The sequence below is a fragment of the Pygocentrus nattereri genome, chromosome 12, assembly GCF_015220715.1.
Source record: "Pygocentrus nattereri isolate fPygNat1 chromosome 12, fPygNat1.pri, whole genome shotgun sequence".
In the NCBI taxonomy this organism is placed as follows: domain Eukaryota; kingdom Metazoa; phylum Chordata; class Actinopteri; order Characiformes; family Serrasalmidae; genus Pygocentrus; species Pygocentrus nattereri.
The window spans coordinates 40,916,392-40,923,346 of NC_051222.1; the positions used below are offsets into that span (position 1 = coordinate 40,916,392).

Genomic DNA, 6,955 nt, shown 5'->3' on the forward strand with positions numbered 1-6,955 from the left:
GGGAGACAGTGGCGTTGACCCTGGTGGTGGGAGTGACAGTGGTGTTGAGATTTGCAGTGGTGGCAACGATGGTGGTGTTGTTCACATTGCCAATTGTGGTGTTCTTGGTGCCAGTGCTCACAAGTGCAACAGTGATGGAGGTGTTGATAATTGCAGTGGGACTGACAGTGGTGTTCTGGCTTGTAGTTGGTGAAATAACGGTGGTGTTGTCGACATTGCCAGTTGCAGTCATAAGAGTGGGAGTGCTGGCACTAGCAATATTGAATGTGGTGTTGAAACTGACAGTGGGACTGACACTGGAGTTGAGGCTTGCATTGGTTGCACTGATGATGGTGTTACCACTGCCAGTGGTGGAGTTAACAGTGGCACTGCTGACACCAGCAAGGGTGATGGTTGTGTTTACAATGGCAGGGGGTACTAATGTTGGTGTTCTGACTTGCAGTAGTTGCACTGGCATTGATGTTGTTAACATTATTAGTTGTGGTATTAACACTCACAGTGCTGACACTAGCAAGGGTCATTGTGTTGTTTACCATAGCACTGCGACTAGCAGCGATGTTCTGGCTTGCAGTGCTGGCACTGATGGTGGTGGTGTTGAAATTGCCAGTTGTGGTGTTAACGTAGGACGTGCTGCCACTAGCAAAGACAACAGTGCTGTTGAACATAGCAGTGGGAGTGATGGTGTTGCTCAGGTTTGCATTGGTGGCACTGATAGTGGTGTTACCATTGCCAGTGGCGGAGTTTAACAGTGGCACTGCTGACACCAGCAAGGGTGATGGTGGTATTGACATTGGCAGGTGGAGTGACCGTGGTGTTGAGGCTTCCAGTGGCAGCACTGATAGTGGTTTTGTCGACATTGCTGGTTGTGTTGTTAAGAGTGGCAGCTAGGGTACTGTCATAGAAATTGTGGTCAAAAAGTGAAAATCAATATAAAATCCCATTCAATATTATTCAGTTTCATTTTATATTTTGAGAAATTTAAAACAACAAGATCACACACCTGGAGTCTGGACTGCATGTCGCTGTTCCTGAGGTGGTTATAAATATTTTTTAAGTATACAAATGCATTTTATTGTTTGTGATGTAAGCTGTTTCGCAGTAATATAGAAAATACCACTGTTGGTCAAACTTCATAAAAAATGAGCAGGATATGCTAACATTTGCTCTACAAAAATAGCTAAAATATATGTTTAAACAGTTGTTATAAATGGTATGCCTATTAATTTCTTGTCGTCTGTATCCAAACTTATTTTATGAGGCCTCTTTCATTTTAGCTGTGATCTGTAGGAATTGGCCTGTCTTCGTGATTCTATTCCTATGGTGAGAAATCACAGCCTTGGACCACAACCAGGATCAAAGCTTGTCTGACATAGCAACAGTAATCAAGAGGAAAGGGACTCAACAAAGGATGAATTCTCACATCAGAAGCATGATCTCTACAGAGGACAGTAGGTGGAAAAGCCCCCTAAGAGCAATGACCTCTTTACTGTAAAACTAAACCGTATCTGTGCAGGATGATGGGGAATAAGCCGGCAAACAACTAAACCACAAGATCAGTTTATTCTGTTTTTATACCACAGATACACAGAAACATGCCCTTCTACCTGGGATAAAAAGTCCCTCTGGTGCCTCTTAATCATTGTTTTCTGCTTTGTAGAACGTAGCTGACAATATAATGGAATTTATATTTCGAACATTTTTGCGAAATATATATTTTAAAAGTCCACACCCGTTATAAAATCCTCATTAACCCAACATGAAGGGATCATAACAGCAGTATTAGCAGCTTATTAAATGTTTAACTACTCTTACCATTAGATTGAGTTGAACTGCACTGAAAGAAAGAACAACAAAAAACATAAGTCCTGTACAGTTTGCCTTTGTTTATTTAGATATTTAGTTATACTTATTAAGTAGATGAACATATAATAAAGCATTTTACGTAAAGATAGACAGACATTTAAACAGATGGTTTTACCTGTGCACTGACCAGAACTGACCAGCATCCTAGGCATAAAAAAGTGCATTAGTATTCGTGATAATTCAGTGTGTCTGTACATTCTTATTTTTACATGTTGACTCAGACCACCCAGGACAGCTTTGCTGCATTTGTCCTTGTTTGATGAAGTGGAAATGTTGGCTGATGTATCTCACCTATCCAGAGAGCTAAAAGGATGAGTGCTCTGCTGCTGAAGCTGTTTGCTCTCATTTTGGTTTAAATACTGTCAACAGCTCATTGTTCACTAATCCTAAAGGAAACAGGAGAGAAGATGTAAATATAAGGAAGCCTGCTATGTTTCCCCCCATTCCCAGAACCCCACTCCCGATCACTTGACTCTGCAACGTTCTGCCTCACCTGACTATTGATCGCTCGCACCTCTTCTTTGTTGTGTGTGTGTTAATTAGTAGATAAACTTTAGCTTTAGCTTAGATCAGTGCCAAGTATTACCTTTGTTATCAGAGCCTTCCAGTTCATCTGTTTGCCATTTTGAGCATGAACCTTGCTTTCTTTCTTCGACCTTGTCTTTTTGTCTTGCCCTCTCAGTGGTGTTGTGAGTTCTGGTTTGACCCTGTTTCTGTTTGTGGACATTGCCTTTTGGACTCCACTTGCATTTCCTGTTTTGATGCATTGGTTTTTGACTTTTGACTGGCTGACCTTGATTATGGACTCTCCCTTTGTTAATAAACCCTTTTTAGCTAAGCGTGATCTGCAAGCATCTGAATTCTGTCTGAGCCTGAAAAAGCCCTTTCAGTTCTGTCTTATTTAGCACAAAAAACAAAACCCTATGTGACACCCTTAATGTGTCATCACATTTAAGTAATTATTTATTTCACATATATTTTATACATATGTTCTTTTGGGTTTTTTTGTATGGGTTGTTGTACTATAATGTGATGCCTCCAGTCCTGTAGAGGGAGCTGTGCCGGGGGGCGGGCGCTAGACTGTGGCTTAGGTGGGCAACAGGAGAATGTTCTCAGATGAATCTGAGAGCTCAAGCAGGACGCTATTGGGTGCTATTAGCCTTCCGTTAGCATTAGCTACCGCGGCCCGCTAACCTCGCGCCTGGCCGACGCTATTGGGTGCTATTAGCCTTCCGTTAGCATTAGCTAGCGCGGCCCACTAACCTCGCGTCTGGCCGACGCTATTGGGTGCTATTAGCCTTCCGTTAGCATTAGCTACCGCGGCCCACTAACCTCGCGTCTGGCCGACGCTATTGGGTGCTATTAGCCTTCCGTTAGCATTAGCTACCGCGGCCCGCTAACCTCGCGTCTGGCCGACGCTATTGGGTACTATTAGCCTTCCACTAGTGTAGCGGATGCGAATAAATAAAAAGATATTGTTTGTTTTTATTCTTATTTCACATAAAATCCCTCCCTAATTGTATTTGTTATTTGAGTAAATGGTTCTTCATGTAATTATGTTGTATATGCACTCTATGTGGTGGGTGTACTGTAGGCTGAGAAGCAGACTTTTATTCCGAAATTACGGGTTCTCGCTATCGGCGCCATTCACCTCTCTCCTCAGTTCGCGGTTAATCTCACTGAGGAGAGGTGGGTGTTTTACTATGCTCCTCGTAAAAGAAAAACTGTTCCAAAGTTGTTTAAGCACTTTTAATGCACTGGAATTGGTTAGTTTAAATGTATTTCAGTACCGAGAAGATATTAATGGTGTGCAGTGTTTTGTATAGAGAGTGATTATTTTAACCCGAACAGCATACTTCATGAGGTAATGAGTAGCTAGCGACCAGTTAAGCTAAAAACGGTGTGCTTTTCCCCTCTCAGCTGCTTGTGTGTGTGAGAGACGACTCATTCCATGCTGTACACCTTTTTGTGCTACTCTCATTTCATGTACAGGTACTGAAACAGTTCACTATTCAATTGCAGCTATTGTATTGTTTATCTTTTATTAGTTTAGTCTTGTTTTATGAAATTTCATGTTCAGCCAGGAAATATGCCATATTTGGAAGTCTCTCTTAAGTGAACAGAGCAATGAGTAGAATTTTATTTTATAGCTTCAAGCATTTTGTTGTGAAAGAAATATCAATATTTGTCATTCTATATTTTATAGTCTCTATTTTATGTCTTGTAAATTTGATGTACAGAGAAAAAAAACGAATATCACTGGGATTCCTCAGTTCGCGGTTAATCTCACTGAGGAGAGAGAGAGAGAATAAATTTCAACTGTATGGCAGTGTGTCCAGTTTCATCCTGCTTCACAACGCAGAAGGTCCCAAGGGGGCGTGGCCAAGTCAACTTAGAAAGAGAAGCACACACACACAAGCCCGGCTACACTAGCATTAGCTACCGCGGCCCGCTAACCTCGCGCCTGGCCGACGCTATTGGGTGCTATTAGCCATCCGCTAGCATTAGCTACCGCGGCCCAGTTCCCGCGCGCTTGGCCGCCGCTGTTTTCCTCCCTCTAGTTTCGCTAACTCACTGCAGTAACTACATACTTGGCTGACGCCATTACTCACATGTAATAAGCAGCATTAATCATTTTGGTCTTATAAACACCTTTAATCTATTGGTTGTAAATAAGTAGGTAAGATGAGTAAATATATGAGAATATAAAACCATATTAGGTCGCTGTGAGGGAAGTTGGGGGGTTCTAAAAATTCGATTTATTTGTATTTCCTATTAAAGAGCCTGTTTGGCCTCATTTAAGTGAAGCTAGAGCCTCTGCCAACCACTGGAATGTGTTTACAAGCTATATAAGCTACAGTTGGTAACAGCTCTGGGGTTTTTCTACTTATTGTTCGTGTTCACATTCAGTTTTATTCAGGTTTCATACTTTGGTCAATTGTAAATACACTCTATGCAGATAAAGTATATGAAGCTCAACTTAACAATTTAAGCACTAAGAGAAAGTCAGTGTACTCAGTAGGAGTTAAAGCTATTTTTGGTGAAGCTGCAACAGTGTAATGAAGTAAATTTACTAGAGAAAGTAGTAACAGCTCAGCTTCATTCTCATCTATCAAACAATAATTTCTATGAAAAATTTCAATCTGGTTTCCGTTCTTCTCATAGTACAGAAACAGCACTTGTTAGAGTCACTAACGATCTCCTCTCTGCAGCCGATTCTGGACTTCTCTCTATTCTAATCCTTCTGGATCTAAGCGCTGCCTTTGACACTGTCTGCCATTCCACTCTTCTTCATAGATTGTCTTCCATTGGGATAACTCATACACCACTAAATTGTTTTAATTCATATCTTGCAAACCATACTCAGTTTATCCAGCTCAAAACTTTCACTTCTCAACCTTCTCCTGTTATTACTGGTGTTCCTCAGGGCTCTGTCTGTGGACCCCTTCTTTTCATAGTCTATCTTCTCCCCCTAGGTAAAATCTTTCACAAATATAATAGCCCAGCTCTACCTTTCCAGCATGCCCACTTCCACTTTCCCCCTGCCCTCCCTTAATGACTGTCTATCTGAAATTGAAACCTGGCTTTCTCACAACTTCCTCAAATTAAATGGTGATAAAACAGAGCTGCTATTGTGGGCACCAAATTAAACCTCTCCAAAACAAATAACTTTTCTCTTACTATTGATAATTGTTCTGTCTCTCCCTCAGTTCAGGTAAAGAGTTTGGGTGTCATCCTTGACAGTACCCTGTCATTTCAATCCCACATTAATAACATCACTCGATCTGCTTACTTTCACCTCAGAAATATTAATCGCTTGCGACCCTCTCTTTCCTCTGACACTGCACTGGCTCCCGGTTACTCAACGCATACAATACAAAATATTACTCCTTACTTTCAAAGCAATTCATAACCTCGCCCCTCCGTATATTTCTGACCTTATTAATCTCACCTCACATTCACGATCACTGAGATCATCTGCCTCTATCCACCTGTCTGTACCCACTATACGCCTTAGCACCATGGGAGGTAGGGCTTTAAGTACCTCTGCCCCCAGGCTATGGAATGCTCTACCTCCTGACTTAAGGAACTCTGACTCTATTTTACATTTCAAGTCGGGTCTCAAAACATATCTCTTGAGATCTGCATATAACTCCTAACTCCAATCACTCTGTTTTATTAATTTTATCCATTTTTATTTTATTTTCATTTATTTTATTTTATACTTTGAGTGGTATCTCTTGGTTTTTACTGTGTTTTTTTACTGTGTTTTATTGTTTTACTGTTTATTTACTTTTATTATTGTCTCATTTTATGTAAGGTGTAACATGTGTATGAGTATTGGAGTATATATATGTGCATGTATAGATGTATAAATATAGAGTAATATTTTTATATACATATATACATTTTTATATATATTTTTGGATACAGTGTTAGAGCCCAAGTATATTGATGAGTTGTAGACCCAAGTGTTTACTGCGATGTGCAGTTTTGTTATTTGAGAAGTTGAAATTATCTTCTTTGTGAATGTATATGAAGTGCAAGTAATATGCAATGTTGCTGTGAAACTGCGATAAGAAGAGAAGTACAAGACCAAAGATTGTTGAAAAGTTTTGTATGTTGGTGAATAAAAAGAAATAGATGAATCTGAGAGCTCAAGCGGAACACACTGTCTCATCATGTCTTCTGTGTCCTGTTATCCAGATTTTATCTAGGCCCTGCTAACCCCAGGGTCGCATAACTTATGTCCCATCCCGCACACCACGGGGGTGTAACACCTACATAAAAAGGTACAAAAAACAGCCCTTCTGGCAAATCTCACATTAATGTGTTTGTCAGATGTAATACACGTCCTCGCCATCAGCATCACCCATACTGACATTCTCCCTCGTTGTACCCTGACCCCTCACCTGCAGCTCATTTCACCTGCCTATTTAAGGACCTGCAGTACACTGACTCAGCGTGAGGTATTGACAGTTTACCTGTGTGCCGAGCCTCGTCTCCGCATTGTTGTTTTTTTTTTTTGTTTTTTTTTTGGATTGCCTTGACCCTTTCCTGTACTTTTGACTCTGCTTCTGGATCTCCCTTC

General features: G+C 40.8%; 1 long non-coding RNA gene across 1 annotated transcript; it reads right to left on the reverse strand.

Annotated features, from left to right (window-relative positions):
- Positions 1-806: 806 nt before the first annotated feature.
- LOC108444072 lies at positions 807-2,244 on the reverse strand. Its single transcript, XR_005131162.1, has 5 exons — positions 2,155-2,244; positions 1,979-2,007; positions 1,813-1,834; positions 1,001-1,028; positions 807-892 (listed from the first exon to the last, which is right to left on the reverse strand). It is a non-coding gene; the product is annotated as an uncharacterized LOC108444072 (long non-coding RNA).
- Between the last annotated feature and the right edge of the window lie 4,711 nt (positions 2,245-6,955).